General features: G+C 44.9%; 1 protein-coding gene across 3 annotated transcripts in view; it reads right to left on the bottom strand.

Moving 5' to 3' along the window:
- sh3gl3a (SH3-domain GRB2-like 3a) overlaps positions 1-18,738 on the bottom strand; it is a 69,783-nt gene that overhangs the window by 28,942 nt on the left and 22,103 nt on the right. The gene's annotated exons all lie outside the window — the stretch shown is intronic.

The raw sequence follows: 18,738 nt of genomic DNA, 5'->3' as shown, positions 1-18,738 counted from the left end.
GTCAATCTAAGGAGTTAAGTTCTGAAGCAGAGAGAGACCATTCCTTTGGCAGTGATAAGAATATTAAAATGTAGTACAGTACAGTAGGCTAATTCCTTAAAAAGTAGGCTAACAGCTGAGCCACGAAGGTCAGAGAGAAGTCCAGAACTTTGAGCTCCTTGAAGACCAGTCAGAGAGAAGTCCAGAACTTTGAGCTCCTTGAAGACCGGTCAAAGAGAAGTCCAGAACTTTGAGCTCCTTGAAGACCGGTCAGAGACCGAAAAACCGAGGCGCTGCTAAAGGACAAGACACACCAGTATGCATCACTGCAGAAATATCCCCCTGACTCTGTTCTGCTAAGACACTAAGGGGTGAATCCTAACACTTAGGTGTAATTGTAACTTATCCATGCAGGGAGGGAGGGTTAGTAGGCTGAGGAAAGGACAACGTCTACGTTTGTCACTAACCAATAATTCTACGTTTGTCACTAACCAATAATTCTACGTTTGTCACTAACCAATAATTCTACATTTGTCACTAACCAATAATTCTACATTTGTCACTAACCAATAATTCTACATTTGTCACAAACCAATAATTCTACGTTTGCCACTAACCAATAATTCTATGTTTGTCACTAACCAATAATTCTACATTTGTCACTAACCAATAATTCTACATTTGTCACTAACCAATCATTCTACATTTGTCACTAACCTCGTTTGTCACTAACCAATAATTCTACGTTTGTCACTAACCAATAATTCTACTTTCGTCACTAACCAATAATTCTACATTTGCCACTAACCAATAATTCTACGTTTGCCACTAACCAATAATTCTAAGTTTGTCACTAACCAATAATTCTACATTTGTCACTAACCAATAATTCTACATTTGTCACTAACCAATCATTCTACATTTGTCACTAACCACGTTTGTCACTAACCAATAATTCTACGTTTGTCACTAACCAATAATTCTACGTTTGTCACTAACCAATAATTCTACGTTTGCCACTAACCAATAATTCTACGTTTGCCACTAACCAATAATTCTACGTTTGTCACTAACCAATAATTCTACATTTGTCACGAACCAATAATTCTACATTTGTCACTAACCAATCATTCTACATTTGTCACTAACCACGTTTGTCACTAACCAATAATTCTACGTTTGTCACTAACCAATAATTCTACGTTTGTCACTAACCAATAATTCTACGTTTGCCACTAACCAATAATTCTACGTTTGCCACTAACCAATAATTCTACGTTTGCCACTAACCAATAATTCTACGTTTGTCACTAACCAATAATTCTACATTTGTCACGAACCAATAATTCTACATTTGTCACTAACCAATCATTCTACATTTGTCACTAACCACGTTTGTCACTAACCAATAATTCTACGTTTGTCACTAACCAATAATTCTACGTTTGTCACTAACCAATAATTCTACGTTTGCCACTAACCAATAATTCTACGTTTGTCACTAACCAATAATTCTATGTTTGTCACTAACCAATATGTCACGCCTTGGTCTTAGTATTTTGTGTTTTCTGTAATTATTTGTTCAGGCCAGGGTGTGACATGGGTTTATTGTATTGTCGTATTTGGGTTTTTGTAGGCATTGGGATTGTGGTTGATTAGGGGTGTGTCTAGTTTAGGCTTGGCTGCCTGAGGCGGTTCTCAATCAGAGTCAGGTGATTCTCGTTGTCTCTGATTGGGAACCGTATTTAGGTAGCCTGGGTTTCACTTTGTATTTCGTGGGTGATTGTTCCTGTCTCTGTGTAGTTTCACCAGATAGGCTGTAATTAGGTTTCACGTTCCGTTTTGTTGTTTTGTATTTGTATCAGTTATTTTCATGTACCGCGATTCATTCATTAAAGACATGAGTAACCACCACGCTGCATTTCGGTCCGTCTCTCTTTCAACAAACGAAGAACGCCGTTATACAATAATTCTACGTTTGTCACTAACCAATAATTCTACATTTGTCACTAACCAATAATTCTACATTTGTCACTAACCAATAATTCTACGTTTGTCACTAACCAATAATTCTACGTTTGTCACTAACCAATAATTCTACATCTGTCACTAACCAATAATTCTACGTTTGTCACTAACCAATAATTCTACGTTTGTCACTAACCAATAATTCTACGTTTGTCACTAACCAATAATTCTACATCTGTCACTAACCAATAATTCTACGTTTGCCACTAACCAATAATTCTACGTTTGCCACTAAACAATAATTCTACGTTTGACACTAACCAATAATTCTACGTTTGCCACTAACCAATAATTCTACGTTTGACACTAACCAATAATTCTACGTTTGACACTAACCAATAATTCTACGTTTGACACTAACCAATAATTCTATGTTTGCCACTAACCAATAATTCTACATTTGACACTAACCAATAATTCTACGTTTGACACTAACCAATAATTCTACGTTTGACACTAACCAATAATTCTACGTTTGACACTATCCAGTAGAGGTGATATGTGTTGGAGCATGTGAATGTACTACCATGCCAAATTATTTTAGGTTGAGAGGCAACAGAGCTGGAAAAACCTTCCCACACTCTCTCTACATCTCTCCTTTTTGTGAAGACCGGACACTGATATAGATGTGAGGAGGGTAAGTACTGTAGCCTGAGGACAACTTCCACCCAGGACACTATATACCTGACCCCTGACCTCTGGAGGTGGAACACAGCACCTAGAACAGCAGATAATGGAACTTTTATGTAACATGGGTTTTATGGAGAAGAACTGTGTAATGGAGGTTTTATGGAAAAGACACAGACATTTAGGGGAGAGTGGGGTAAGTAAAAATGTATTTATTTATTTATTACCCCTTCTTCTCCCCAATTTCGTGGCATCCAATTGTTTAGTAGCTACTATCTTGTCTCATCGCTACAACTCCCGTACGGGCTCGGGAGAGACGAAGGTTGAAAGTCATGCGTCCTCCGATACACAACCCAACCAAGCCGCGCTGCTTCTTAACACAGCGCCATTCAACCCGGAAGCCAGCCGCACCAACGTGTCGGAGGAAAGTCACCTGGCAACCTTGGTTAGCACTCACTGCGCCCGGCCCGCCACAGGAGTCGCTGGTGTGCGATGAAAAAAGGATTTCCCTACCGGCCAAACCCTCCCTAACCCAGGCGACACTAGGCCAATTGTGCATCGCCCCGCGGACCTCCTGGTCACGACAGAGCCTGGGCGCAAACCCAGAGTCTCTGGTGGCACAACTAGCGCTGCAGTACAGCGCCCTTAACCACTGCGCCACCGGGATGCCAAGTTTTTTTTTAATTACATCACTCCGTCAAGGGAAATATAGCATTCTTCCTAACTAAGATATATACACATACTGTATTTCTGGATATAATCAGAATTCATGTGAACATTAGTTTTGAAAACATAGCTTGTCCAAAAAAACTGACCACTTCACAAAAATGACCCTGGGTATGGGGTAAGTTAAGCCATGGGACAGGGTGAGTTAAGCCATGGGACAGGGTAAGTTAAGCCATGGGACAGGGTAAGTTAAGCCATGGGACAGGGTAAGTTAAGCCATGGGACAGGGTAGGTTAAGCCATGGGACAGGGTAGGTTAAGCCATGGGACAGGGTAAGTTAAGCCATGGGACAGGGTAAGTTAAGCCATGGGACAGGGTAGGTTAAGCCATGGGACAGGGTAAGTTAAGCCATGGGACAGGGTAAGTTAAGCCATGGGACAGGGTAGGTTAAGCCATGGGACAGGGTAAGTTAAGCCATGGGACAGGGTAAGTTAAGCCATGGGACAGGGTAAGTTAAGGCATGGGACAGGGTAAATTAAGCCATGGGACAGGGTAGGTTAAGCCATGGGACAGGGTAGGTTAAGCCATGGGACAGGGTAGGTTAAGCCATGGGACAGGGTAAGTTAAGCCATGGGACAGGGTAAGTTAAGGCATGGGACAGGGTAAGTTAAGCCATGGGACAGGGTAAGTTAAGCCATGGGACAGGGTAAGTTAAGCCATGGGACAGGGTAGGTTAAGCCATGGGACAGGGTAAGTTAAGCCATGGGACAGGGTAAATTAAGCCATGGGACAGGGTAGGTTAAGCCATGGAACAGGGTAGGTTAAGCCATGGGACAGGGTAAATTAAGCCATGGGACAGGGTAAGTTAAGCCATGGGACAGGGTAAGTTAAGCCATGGGACAGGGTAAGTTAAGCCATGGGACAGGGTAAGTTAAGCCATGGAACAGGGTAAGTTAAGGCATGGGACAGGGTAAGTTAAGCCATGGGACAGGGTAAGTTAAGCCATGGGACAGGGTAAGTTAAGCCATGGGACAGGGTAGGTTAAGCCATGGGACAGGGTAAGTTAAGCCATGGGACAGGGTAAATTAAGCCATGGGACAGGGTAGGTTAAGCCATGGAACAGGGTAGGTTAAGCCATGGGACAGGGTAAATTAAGCCATGGGACAGGGTAGGTTAAGCCATGGGACAGGGTAAGTTAAGCCATGGGACAGGGTAAGTTAAGCATGGGACAGGGTAAGTTAAGCCATGGGACAGGGTAGGTTAAGCCATGGGACAGGGTAGGTTAAGCCATGGGACAGGGTAAATTAAGCCATGGGACAGGGTAAATTAAGACATGGGACAGGGTAGGTTAAGCCATGGGACAGGGTAAATTAAGCCATGGGACAGGGTAAATTAAGACATGGGACAGGGTAGGTTAAGCCATGGGACAGGGTAGGTTAAGACATGGGACAGGGTAAATTAAGCCATGGGACAGGGTAGGTTATGCCATGGGACAGGGTAAATTAAGCCATGGGACAGGGTAGGTTAAGCCATGGGACAGGGTAGGTTAAGCCATGGGACAGGGTAGGTTAAGCCATGGGACAGGGTAAATTAAGCCATGGGACAGGGTAGGTTAAGCCATGGGACAGGGTAGGTTAAGCCATGGGACAGGGTAAATTAAGCCATGGGACAGGGTAAGTTCAGCCATGGGACAGGGTGAGTTAAGCCATGGGACAGGGTGAGTTAAGCCATGGGACATGGTAAGTTAAGCCATGGGACAGGGTAAGTTAAGGCATGGGACAGGGTAGGTTAAGCCATGGGACAGGGTGAGTTAAGCCATGGGACAGGGTAAGTTAAGCCATGGGACAGGGTAAGTTAAGCCATGGGACAGGGTAAGTTAAGCCATGGGACAGGGTAAGTTAAGCCATGGGACAGGGTAAGTTAAGCATGGGACAGGGTAAGTTAAGCCATGGGACAGGGTAGGTTAAGCCATGGGACAGGGTAGGTTAAGCCATGGGACAGGGTAAATTAAGCCATGGGACAGGGTAAATTAAGACATGGGACAGGGTAGGTTAAGCCATGGGACAGGGTAAATTAAGCCATGGGACAGGGTAAATTAAGACATGGGACAGGGTAGGTTAAGCCATGGGACAGGGTAGGTTAAGACATGGGACAGGGTAAATTAAGCCATGGGACAGGGTCGGTTAAGCCATGGGACAGGGTAGGTTAAGACATGGGACAGGATAAATTAAGCCATGGGACAGGGTAGGTTAAGCCATGGGACAGGGTAAATTAAGCCATGGGACAGGGTAGGTTAAGCCATGGGACAGGGTAGGTTAAGCCATGGGACAGGGTAGGTTAAGCCATGGGACAGGGTAAATTAAGCCATGGGACAGGGTAGGTTAAGCCATGGGACAGGGTAGGTTAAGCCATGGGACAGGGTAAATTAAGCCATGGGACAGGGTAAGTTCAGCCATGGGACAGGGTGAGTTAAGCCATGGGACAGGGTGAGTTAAGCCATGGGACAGGGTAAGTTAAGCCATGGGACAGGGTAAGTTAAGGCATGGGACAGGGTAGGTTAAGCCATGGGACAGGGTGAGTTAAGCCATGGGACAGGGTAAGTTAAGCCATGGGACAGGGTAAGTTCAGCCATGGGACAGGGTAAATTAAGCCATGGGACAGGGTAAGTTAAGCCATGGGACAGGGTGAGTTAAGCCATGGGACAGGGTGAGTTAAGCCATGGGACAGGGTAAGTTAAGCCATGGGACAGGGTAAGTTAAGCCATGGGACAGGGTGAGTTAAGCCATGGGACAGGGTAGGGTTAAGCCATGGGACAGGGTGGGTTAAGCCATGGGACAGGGTAGGTTAAGCCATGGGACAGGGTAAATTAAGCCATGGGACAGGGTAGGTTATGCCATGGGACAGGGTAAATTAAGCCATGGGACAGGGTAGGTTAAGCCATGGGACAGGGTAAGTTAAGCCATGGGACAGGGTAAGTTAAGCCATGGGACAGGGTAAGTTAAGCCATGGGACAGGGTAAGTTAAGCCATGGGACAGGGTAGGTTAAGCCATGGGACAGGGTAAATTAAGCCATGGGACAGGGTAAATTAAGCCATGGGACAGGGTAAGTTAAGCCATGGGACAGGGTAGGTTAAGCCATGGGACAGGGTAAATTAAGCCATGGGACAGGGTAAATTAAGCCATGGGACAGGGTAAGTTAAGCCATGGGACAGGGTAAGTTAAGCCATGGGACAGGGTAGGTTAAGCCATGGGACAGGGTAAATTAAGCCATGGGACAGGGTAAGTTAAGCCATGGGACAGGGTAAGTTAAGCCATGGGACAGGGTAAATTAAGCCATGGGACAGGGTAGGTTAAGCCATGGGACAGGGTAACAGGGTATTAAGCCATGGGACAGGGTAAGTTAAGCCATGGGACAGGGTAGGTTATGCCATGGGACAGGGTAAATTAAGCCATGGGACAGGGTAGGTTAAGCCATGGGACAGGGTAAATTAAGCCATGGGACAGGGTAAATTAAGCCATGGGACAGGGTGAGTTAAGACATGGGACAGGGTAAGTTAAGCCATGGGACAGGGTAGGTTATGCCATGGGACAGGGTAAATTAAGCCATGGGACAGGGTAGGTTAAGCCATGGGACAGGGTAAGTTAAGCCATGGGACAGGGTAAATTAAGCCATGGGACATGGTAGGTTAAGCCATGGGACAGGGTAAGTTAAGCCATGGGACAGGGTAAGTTAAGCAGCCTACAAATTTCTGTACTGAAGATAACACCATACACATAAAGCACTCAGTACCAGTGGAGGTTTCTGAGGGGAGGACGGCTCAAAATAATGGTTGGAATTGAGTTAATGGAATGGTATCAAACACACTTTTTGGATACTACTCCATTCACTCCATCCCAGACATTATTTTGAGCAGTCCTCCCCTCAGCAGCCTCCACTGCTCTGTACCTTACACAGTAAAATATAAACAAATACTATGTACGCCACACTGATGGGGGACCCTGTTTCAATTCCAAAACCAGCATGTCATAACATGTGGGGTGATGCTGGGGATCCTAGAAGTGTAGAATGTATTTTGTCTTAAGATTCTAACCCATGCCGACTCTGACATGCAGTATGTGTACCGGGATCAGAGGCTCTAGCTGCTGGACGACACAGACCACAAGATGCCTTTCTCTGTACATCTACATGACTGAGGAAACTATGATAGCCTTTACTCCTTACCACACAATGGGAAGGAAATGACTACATCGTCACACTCTTAGAAAAAAGGGTTCTTCGACTGTCCCCATAGGAGAACCCCTACTCTTCTCTTTATGTCTTTCTCCCTTTTTGGTTCCCTCTGTAGAATGGGTTCTACATGGAACCCAAAAGGGTTCTACCTGGAACAAAAAGGGTTCTTCAATGGGTTCTCCTATGGAACAGCCGAAGAACCCTTTAAGATTCTAGATTTTTAAAAAGGTGCTAAGAGGTACTGTCTGGCGTGTAGCCTTGCTTCTCAGACATCCTACTTCTGGAAGGAGTAGTCTACTGCAGACCTGGGTTCAAATGCTATTTGAAATAGTAATACTTTTAGTGAAAGCCAGGAGGAGAGGTTTGCACTTTTGGGACTTTTCAATTGGTTCCATCGCACCAGGCAAGCTCAATAAAGAACAGCTAAAGTATTTGGAATGATTTCAAATATTATTTGAACTACAGAAGAACCTCCACTAGCTAACTGCAACAGTGTAGGGCTGTACGGTAGCTAAAAGAATGAACATCAACCAGCAGTGAAATGCTCTTTTACCAGAGAAGTGCACTCTCCTCATCCTCACATACCATTTTTTGAGTTCCACTTCAGAGCACTAACATTATCTGAAACAAATACAGGGAAATAAACCTTGAACTTGGTTTTTCTTTTTCCTAAAAGTAGACTGGTTTCACACTAACACTGCGAATGACGAGTGATGTCACACAAATTAGCGAGGACAAAAAGCAGCATGCCACTCTGTCATCAGGTGGCTAAATATAATGGTGCTAATGTGTCCTACAAGGCACAGGCACGACGCCACAGCACTGGCTAATAACAGATAAGACAGATGGACAGACAGACAGACAGGCTCCTCCTGATTCAGTGATTTGACACTAACCAGAGACATATGGCAGAACTGGCCTCCAAATCAATGTCTTGATTTGTTGAATCAGGTGTGTTAATGCATGGCTGGAACAAAAGCCTGCACAACCGTAGCTCTTCATGGCCAGAGTTACTGAACCGATCCTCAGAGTTCACAAAACTATCTGCCATCGATAACGCCTGACAATATCCCAGTTGAATTTGTCAGGCTCTGGACATCAGAGACTGTGTGCATCCCGAATGGCAAACTATTCCCTATATAGGACACACTGCTTTTAACCAGACCCTATTGGGCCCTGGTCAAATGTAGAGCACTAAATAGGGAATAGGGTGACATTTGGAAGGCAACCACTGATTCACACCAGCTTGTGTCCTTTTCTTGGGTGCAGAAGTTGGTGGCTGTGAGTCAGTATTCAGGGCTGAACTGTGACACTGTGGCTGTAGTATTTATACAGTACAGGGCTGAACTGTGACACTGTGGCTGTAGTATTTATGCAGTACAGGGCTGAACTGTGACACTGTGGCTGTAGTATTTATGCAGTACAGGGCTGAACTGTGACACTGTGGCTGTAGTATTTATGCAGTACAGGGCTGAACTGTGACACTGTGGCTGTAGTATTTATGCAGTACAGGGCTGAACTGTGACACTGTGGCTGTAGTATTTATGCAGTACAGGGCTGAACTGTGACACTGTGGCTGTAGTATTTATGCAGTACAGGGCTGAACTGTGACACTGTGGCTGTAGTATTTATGCAGTACAGGGCTGAACTGTGACACTGTGGCTGTAGTATTTATGCAGTACAGGGCTGAACTGTGACACTGTGGCTGTAGTATTTATGCAGTACAGGGCTGAACTGTGACACTGTGGCTGTAGTATTTATGCAGTACAGGACTGAACTGTGATTTTACAAGGTTTCCGCTCAGGAAACACTCTGTGTTCCACAAGCCTGGGGGTTGTCAGCTGAAACGACTACAGTCATTCATTACAGGAACAATAACAACCACTGACTGGTTCAGTTCTTGAAAGCGAATGTGTGTGTACATGTTTTTGTGTGTGTACATGTGTTTGCGTGTGTACAAGTGTTTGTGTGTGTACAAGCGTTTGTGTGCATGCAAGCCTTGACCGAGTCATCTGAATGAGTTTATCTACCACACTGCAGAAGAAATCTGTGGAAGAAAGGCTTTTCTTTCAAGAACAGCTCAAAAGCTAAGTCAAAGTGGAGTCTTGGCCTAAAGGTCAACAGACAGCTGTGTATTTATCATTCAGTTGCCAGTTTCCTGAAAGCCTTGTAGCTAATATGGTTCTCAATTGATTTTGACGACCCAGACTACCCACATCTCCTGTAGAACAACAAAGTGCTTCATTTCACACATTTTGTTCGTTCACACATATACATTGCCCACCAAATAAGGTTTTCAGGAAACTCACCCAGATTGGTTGATGATGAAACACCGTAGGCCTATCACGGCTGTAGTGCAAAACTTAGTCACAGTTTCCTTGTTAAGTGAAACCAACCGAAACATTGTGCAATCAGCCCACTCAGCAATCAACTGCAAAAAATCTATTTGTCTCACAGTTCACGTTCAGGCTTGGGTAGTGTGTTATCCCCTAGGCAAAATGAATACTGTGTCATAGCTGTTTTTTTATTTTTTTTATTTCACCTTTATTTAACCAGGTAGGCTAGTTGAGAACAAGTTCTCATTTGCAACTGCGACCTGGCCAAGATAAAGCATAGCAGTGTGAACAGACAACAGAGTTACACATGGAGTAAACAATTAGCAAGTCAATAACACAGTAGAAAAAAATGGGCAATCTATATACAATGTGTGCAAAAGGCATGAGGAGGTAGGCGAATAATACAATTTTGCAGATTAACACTGGAGTGATAAATGATCAGATGGGCATGTACAGGTAGAGATATTGGTGTGCAAAAGAGCAGAAAAGTAAATAAATAAAAACAGTATAAAAACAGTATGGGAATGAGGCAGGTGAAAAAGGGTGAGCTATTTACCTATAGACTATGTACAGCTGCAGCGATCAGCTGCTCGGATAGCTGATGTTTGAAGTTGGTGAGGGAGATAAAAGTCTCCAACTTCAGCGATTTTGCAATTCGTCCAGTCACAGGCAGCAGAGTACTGGAACGAAAGGCGGCCAAATGAGGTGTTGGCTTTAGGGATGATCAGTGAGATACACCTGCTGGAGCGCGTGCTGGATGGGTGTTGCCATCGTGACCAGTGAACTGAGATAGGCGGAGCTTTACCTAGCATGGACTTGTAAATGACCTGGAGCCAGTGGGTCTGGCGACAAATGTAGTGAGGGCCAGCCGACTAGAGCATACAAGTCGCAGTGGTGGGTGGTATAAGGTGCTTTAGTGACAAAACGGATGGCACTGTGATAGACTGCATCCAGTTTGCTGAGTAGAGTGTTGGAAGCCATTTTGTAGATGACATCGCCGAAGTCGAGGATCTGGATAGTCAACTAGGGTAAGCTTGGCAGCGTGAGTGAAGGAGGCTTTGTTGGAATAGAAAGCCGACTCTGGATTTGATTTTGATTGGAGATGTTTGATGTGAGTCTGGAAGGAGAGTTTGCAGTCTAGCCAGACACCTAGGTACTTATAGATGTCCACATATTCAAGGTTGGAACCATCCAGGGTGGTGATGCTAGTCGGGCATGCGGGTGCAGGCAGCGATCGGTTGAAAAGCATGCATTTGGTTTTACTCGCGTTTAAGAGCAGTTGGAGGCCACGGAAGGAGTGCTGTATGGCATTGAAGCTCGTTTGGAGGTTTGATAGCACAGTGTCCAATGACGGGCCGAGATATAGAATGGTGTCGTCTGCGTAGAGGTGGATCAGGGAATCGCCCGCAGCAAGAGCAACATCATTGATATATACAGAGAAAAGAATCGGCCCGAGAATGAACCCTGTGGCACCCCCATAGAGACTGCCAGAGGACCGGACAGCATGCCCTCTGATTTGACACACTGAACTCTGTCTGCAAAGTAATTGGTGAACCAGGCAAGGCAGTCATCCGAAAAACCGAGGCTGTTGAGTCTGCCGATAAGAATTTGGTGATTGACAGAGTCGAAAGCCTTGGCGGGCGATGAAGACGGCTGCACAGTACTGTCTTTTATCGATGGCGGTTATGATATCATTTAGTACCTTGTGTGGCTGAGGTGCACCCGTGACCGGCTAAACCAGATTGCAGGGAGAACTGTGACACTGTCAGTGACCTGTTTGTATTTATGCAGATAGGCAGGGCAGGATGGAACTATGACAGTTTGGGTGGGTGTCTCCTCCTTTGAAGTACAGGGCTGAACTGTGACACTGTGGATCTCAGTAGTATGAAAGAGAGTTGAACAGGCTGGTGATACTGTGACAATGGCGGCAGATAGTTTTATGAAATACAGGGTCTGAACCCAGCTGATTTGTACGGGTCCAGGTTTTGCAGCTCTTTCAGAACATCTGCTATCTGGATTTGGGTAAAGGAGAACCTGGAGAGGCTTGGGTGAGGAACTGGGGCGGAGCTGTTGGCCGAGGTTGGAGTAGCCAGGCGGAAGGCATGGCCACTGAGAAGTGCTTATTGAAGTTTTCGATAATCATGGATTTATCGGTGGAGACCAGTGTTTCCTAGCCTCAGTGCAGTGGGCAGCTGGGAGGAGGTGCTCTTGTTCTCCATGGACTTCACAGTGTCCCAGAACTTTTTGGAGTTGGAGCTACAGGATGCAAACTTTTGCCTGAAGAAGCTGGCCTTAGCTGACTGACTCATTGGTTCTGACTTCCCTGAACAGTTGCATATCACGGGGCTATTCGATGCTATTGCAGTCCGCCACAGGATGTTTTTGTGCTGGTCGAGGGCAGTCAGTGTTTGGGGTGAACCAAGGGCTGTATCTGTTCTTGGTTCTGCATTTTTTGAACGGAGCATGCTTATCAAAATGGTGAGGAAGCTACTTTTAAAGAATGACCAGGCATCCTCAACTGACGGGATGAGGTCAATGTCCTTCCAGGATACACGGCCAGGTCGATTAGAAAGGCCTGCTCACAGAAGTGTTTTAGGGAGCGTTTGACAGTGATGAGGGGTGGTCGTTTGACTGCGGCTCCGTGGCGGATACAGGCGATGAGGCTTGATCGCTGAGATCCTGGTTGAAGACAGCGGAGGTATATTTGGAGGGCCAGTTGGTCAGGATGAATGAGGGTGCCCTTGTTTACAGAGTTAGGGTTGTACCTGGTGGGTTCCTTGATGATTTGCGTGAGATTGAGGGCATCTAGCTTAGATTGTAGGACTGCAAAGTGTTAAGCATATCCCAGTTTAGGTCACCTAACAGGACAAACTCTGAAGCTAGATGGGGGCGATCAATTCACAAATGGTGTCCAGGGCACAGCTGGGAGCTGACGGGGGTGGTAGCAGGCGGCAACAGTGAGAGACTTGTTTCTGGAGAGAGTAATTTTCAAAATTAGTAGTTCAAACTGTTTGGGTATGGACCTGGAAAGTATGACATTACTTTGCAGGCTATCTCTGCAGTAGACTGCGACTCCGCCCCAGTTCTATCTTGACGGAAGATGTTATAGTTGGGTATGGAAATCTCTGAATTTTTGGTGGCCTTCCTGAGCCAGGATTCAGACTGCAAAAACATCAGGGTTTGAGTGTGCTAAAGCAGTGAGTAAAACAAACTTAGGGAGGAGGCTTCTGATGTTGACATGCATAAAACCAAGACTTTTCGATCACAGAAGTCAACAAATGAGGGTAGCTGTGTCAGCTGGGGGTCGATGGGTGTAGGGAGAAGTTACCCCTAGACGCTGAGCTTGGGTCAGTTTTGCATTTCCCCCACTAATGGTTAATGTGAGGATTGGGGGAGGGGAAGCTGATCCTAGATCAGTAGCTAGGGGAAACTTCACCCTCGAGCACTGGGGGTTGATGACAGCGTAACATCAGCGGAGACGGAGACAGAGGAAGCATGGCCATAGACACACCAGCTGCTGCTAAGCTCCCAGAATAGCAGAAGCTACTGTACAGTAGGGCCAACCACAGCAGCAGCATAGAACAGGGTGAATAGGCCCCCAAAGCAACATCCAAGCCCTTTGGCACAAAAACTATCCACTGAAACTGATAGAAGCCAAACTCTTTTAGGCATCGGTCAACAGAGCTAGGCGGGGACTCCCTCCTCACCTATACAATGTGAGAAATCTGAGATAGGCTTCTTCTTTAGGAATCTGGAGATTCAGTTCTAGACTCCTTTCAGACAGAGAATCCCTCCACAATTAATCTGTAAGACCAAGAACCTTTCATTATATCACCACCATGTCAGGTTATCATGCTGACCCAAGTTGTGTGTGCCTTTGTTGGTTTGTTAGTTCCAGTCATCCTGGATCAGGTCTCTGTGGAAGCAGGTCATACAGAGGTCAATCATCACTGATATCTTTCCTCTTAAATCTCTGTTACACACTGTACACATCTAGTGATGTAGTGCAGAACAATCGCATTTACTAACTGGCTATTGAAGTTAGTTCTCTACCAATGATTCAATTTGAGGAGGAAGATTCCCGTCATCAAACGAACGGACTTCACATCAACCCTGACATTTTGAATACTGTTCCAATTTCCACACATATTAGTCACAATACACTGGCAGTGTGTATTTGTCATCACTAACCATTATGACAACACCGTCAATGACAGTACCGTAGTCTGTATTCACACAGTACCACCCACTAACCTTATGCAACCAATGGGCCAGTATTCACGCAGTACCACCCACTAACCTTATGAAACCAATGGGCCAGCAAATCAACACAACAATGTACAGTGGTACGGGGGGTAGACAGGAAACAGAAGTGACTCTGTGTGCTTAGTGGAGACACCATAGTTCGAACCAAATGGCACCCTATTCCCTATATAGTGCACTGTGTAGATGTTTGGGACACAAAACACACAGCGCTGCAGTCAGCAAAACTGCTAGATCAACAGTGCTGTTGAAGACACGGCGTGTATCACTGTTGCAGTAGGAGTGAAATATAAGGGACTGCAATGAACCAATAAGCTACCACAGACCCACTTTCTCAAAGGAAGTTCTGCCCATTGAGTTTTCTAGTGCAGACTTTGCTGCATGGCACTGCCTGTGTCTGTGTCAGTAGGGTTAGCTAGCCTACTTTTCAAACATGCTTTCAGTTAGGCCCTCTACAGTATTGGTGGTGGACAGGGTACAGAATGTTACCTTGCCATAGAGTATCTCACATCCTTTGACATATAGTACAATGTGTAAATAAAAGCTTTATAACTGTGATCCATTATTAGTTTAGAAGCTCGTTACCGCACTACAAAGTTTCTCCCTGCAGATGGTTTAGATCCTTTCTTCTTTAAGGTTGCAGCCCCTATCTTCGCCAAGCCTATCTCTGACCTCTTAAACTGTCTCTCTTCTCGGGGGAGGTTCCCATTGCTTGGAGGGCAGCCACTGTGCACCCTTTATTTAAAGGGGAGATCAAGCTGATCCTAACTGTTATAGGCCAATTTCTATTTTAACCTGTTTATAAAAAGTGTTGGAAAAACGTGTCAATAATCAACTGACTGGCTTTCTTGTCTCTCTGGTATGCAATCTGGTTTCTGCTCAGATTATGAATGTGTCACTGCAACCTTAAAGGTGTTAAATGATTCTAAGTGTCACGCCCTGTATTCTTTGTTTTCTTTATATATTTTGGTTAGGTCAGGGTGTGACGAGGGTGCTATGTGTGTTTTTGTCTCATCTAGGGTTGTTTGTACTGTCTAGGGGTTTTGTAGATTTATGAGGTTGTTTACCCTCTAGGTGTTTATGTAGGTCTATGGTTGCCTAGATTGGTTCTCAATTAGAGGCAGGTGTTTATCGTTGTCTCTGATTGGGAACCATATTTAGGCAGCCAACTTCTTTGGGTATTTCGTGGGTTATTGTCTATGTTATACGTTAGCAGTCACGGTCGTCTTATCGGTTTGTTTATGTGTTCTTCCTGCAATAAAGAAGAATGTATTCTAACCACGCTGCGCTATGGTCTACTCCATACAACGATCGTGACACTAAGTAATGTTGTGCTGCTATTTTTATTGACTTGGCCAAAGCTTTGATACGGTAGATCATTCCATTCTTGTGGGCCAGCTAAGGGGTATTGGTGTCTCTGAGGGGTCTTTGGCCTGGTTTACTAACTACCTCTCTCAAAGAGAGCAGTGTATTAAGTCAGAACATCTGCTGTCTCAGCCACTGCCTGTCACCAAGGGAGTACACCAAGGCTCGATCCTAGGTCCCACAGTCTTCTCAATTTACATCAACAACATAGCTCAGGCAGTAGGAAGCTCTCTCATCCATTTATATGTAGATGATAGTCTTTTACTCAGCTGGCCCCTCCCTGGATTTTGTGTTAAACATTCTACAACAAAGCTTTCTTAGTATCCAACAAGCTTTCTCTGCCCTTAACCTGGTTCTGAACACTTCCAAAACAAAGGTCATGTGGTTTGGTAAGAAGAGTGCCCCTCTCCCCACAGGTGTGATTACTACCTCTGATGGTTTAGAGCTTGAGCTAGTCACCTCATAATAGTACTTGGGAGTATGGCTAGATGGCACATTGTCACATTGTCTTTCTGTCAGCACATTTCAAAGCTGCAGGCTAAAGTTAAATCTAGACTTGGTTTCCTCTATCGTAATCACTCCTCTTTCTCCCCAGATGCCAAACTAACCCTGATTCAGATGACCATCCTACCCATGCTAGACTACGGAGATTGGCAGGTAAGGGTGCTCTCGAGCGGCTAGATGTTCTTTACCATTCGGTAAAGGACACATCACTATACTCCTCTGTAAACTGGTCATCTCTGTATACCTGTTGCAAACCCACTGGTTGATGCTTATTTATAAAAAAACCCTTAGGCCTCATTTCCCCTTATCTGAGATAACTACTGCAGGCCTCATCCTCCACATACAACACCTGTTCTGTCAGTCACATTCTGTTAAACGTCCTCAAAGCACACACATCACTGGGTCGCTCCTCTTTTCAGTTCGCTGCAGTTAGCGACTGGAACGAGCTGCAAAAAACACTCAAACGGGACAGTTTTATCTCCATCCCTTCATTCAAAGACTCCATCATGGACACTCTGTTGTGGCTGCTTCGCATGATGTATTATTGTCTCTACCTTCTTACCTTTGTGCTGTTGTCTGTGCCCAATGTTTGTACCATGTTTTGTGCTGCTACCATGCTGTGCTGCTGCCTGTTGTGCTGCTACTATGTTGTTGTCATGTGATGTTGCTGCCATGCTGTGTTGTCAGGTGTTGCTGCCATGCTATGTTGTTGTCTTAGGTCTCTTTATGAGTGTTGTGGTGTCTCTTGTCGTGATGTGTGTTTTGTCCTATAATTATATTTTTATTCCCAGCCCCTGTCCCCGAAGGAGCACTTTTGTCTTTTGGTAGGCCGTCATTGTAAATAATAATTTGTTCTTAACTGACTTGCTTAGTTAAATAAAGGTTAAATAAAAAAGAAATACAAATAAATAAATAGTGATCGTCAAATCAGAGTAGGATAGCCATCCACACCTGACAAAGCATCACAGGTGCAGAGGAATGAAACACTCCACAAAATTGGACATTCGGTCCAACGCAAATCTACAGGTCTCAGACAAGGATACATATCATGCAAGCATGGTTCCAAACCATTTCCATTATACCATCACACCACCTACCCACCTACTTACCTAATACCAGCCAGTCATATCACTCCAGGGGGGAGCCCACATGGCTTTCCCCCATTAGCTGGTCTGTCCCCTGGACTGGCTGCCTCAAATCTGTCCCTTTTCTTTCCCTTCAACACTGTGCCTCTACTACAACCAGTCTGTCACTGAATGCTCAACACCCCATCTAGGCCACCGGGTAAAATTAGCCATCTCTGACGGAGGATATTAGCCCAATATGGTTGCCAAACATTTCTAGGACAACGGAGGGGGTGAATCACAGAGAGATGTGAATGAAATGTACTGTGGAGAAATGTAACACAGTTAGGCCACAGAGCAATGTGTCAAATATGGAATTGCAACCACTTCAATGACTAGAGTTTCTACCTGCATGAATATTGACATCCCACTGGGTACACACTGGTTGATTCAACGTTGTTCCCACGTCATTTCAACAAAATTACGTTAAACCAACATGGAATAGATGTTGAATTGATGTCCATTCCCAATTTGATGGACCTTTTGAAACAACATAGAATCAAACTAAATTAGGATATCTTAGCATAGCCAATGTGCAGTGTTGGGGGCCATTGGCCTGCTGCTATAAGAGAGAAAGAGAGAAAAAAATGCTGAGGAGAGAGAGAGAGAGAAAAAAATGGAGATAAAGAGATTAGCTGGGTGGGGGGGAGAGAGAGAGAGAAAATGTTGAGATAAAGAGAGCAGCTGTGGGGTGACAATGATTGTCTCCAGCTGGCTACAGCTGCTCCTAATTCACCATTGAGTCACCGCACCAGATTACAGGTCAAAACCATGGCAGCTCTTAATCCAGATTGACGTAACCTGATGTACATTGGAGGTGTAATTATCCCCCAGCAATTAACTAAAATTACCACTGGGGGCAAGAGCCTTGGACTTCCAAATCTAATCAAGGAAGAATGACTTCGGAGACTTCGGGAGTGAAGTTAGTTAGATGCTGTTGGGCTCTACGTTGAACATTTGGGAACATTCTGAACTGTGTGAAGTGAAACTGATGACGAAGTACTTAAAAGGTTTAGGACGGTGCAACCACTTCTATTTTTTTCTATTCCATTCTACTCAAAAGTGAATTCAGTTAGACACAGTTGGCTCTTCTTTGAGCATTTGGGAAAGTTCTGGGCACGTATTAATGCAGCGTCTCAAGAAAGAGTGCTGGTCTAGGAACTGAAGTGCCTTTTAAATCATAATGAATAAGATTTATATGGACAGGGGGGACCTGATCCTAGATCAGCACTCTTACTCTGAGAAGAATCATGAATATGGACCCAATATTGCTCGTGAAGGGAAACTGAGGAGAAAAGTTTGTCAAATGTTTTAGAAAGTACGGCCAATAACGTATTTTTTCCTATTGTGCTTTTCTTTAATATCTTGACAATGGGAGACCGAGTGACAATGGGAGACCGAGTGACAATGGGAGACCGAGTGACAATGGGAGGCCGAGTGACAATGGGAGACCGAGTGACAATGGGAGACCGAGTGACAATGGGAGAACGAGTGACAATGGGAGACCGAGTGACAATGGGAGACCGAGTGACAATGGGAGACCGAGTGACAATGGGAGACCGAGTGACAATGGGAGACCGAGTGACAATGGGAGACCGAGTGACAATGGGAGACC

This window comes from Oncorhynchus keta, unplaced genomic scaffold (genome assembly GCF_023373465.1).
Source record: "Oncorhynchus keta strain PuntledgeMale-10-30-2019 unplaced genomic scaffold, Oket_V2 Un_contig_6736_pilon_pilon, whole genome shotgun sequence".
Lineage (NCBI taxonomy): Eukaryota > Metazoa > Chordata > Actinopteri > Salmoniformes > Salmonidae > Oncorhynchus > Oncorhynchus keta.
Note: the sequence above shows the minus strand (reverse complement) of the source record. Positions and strands in the feature narration are given on the sequence as shown.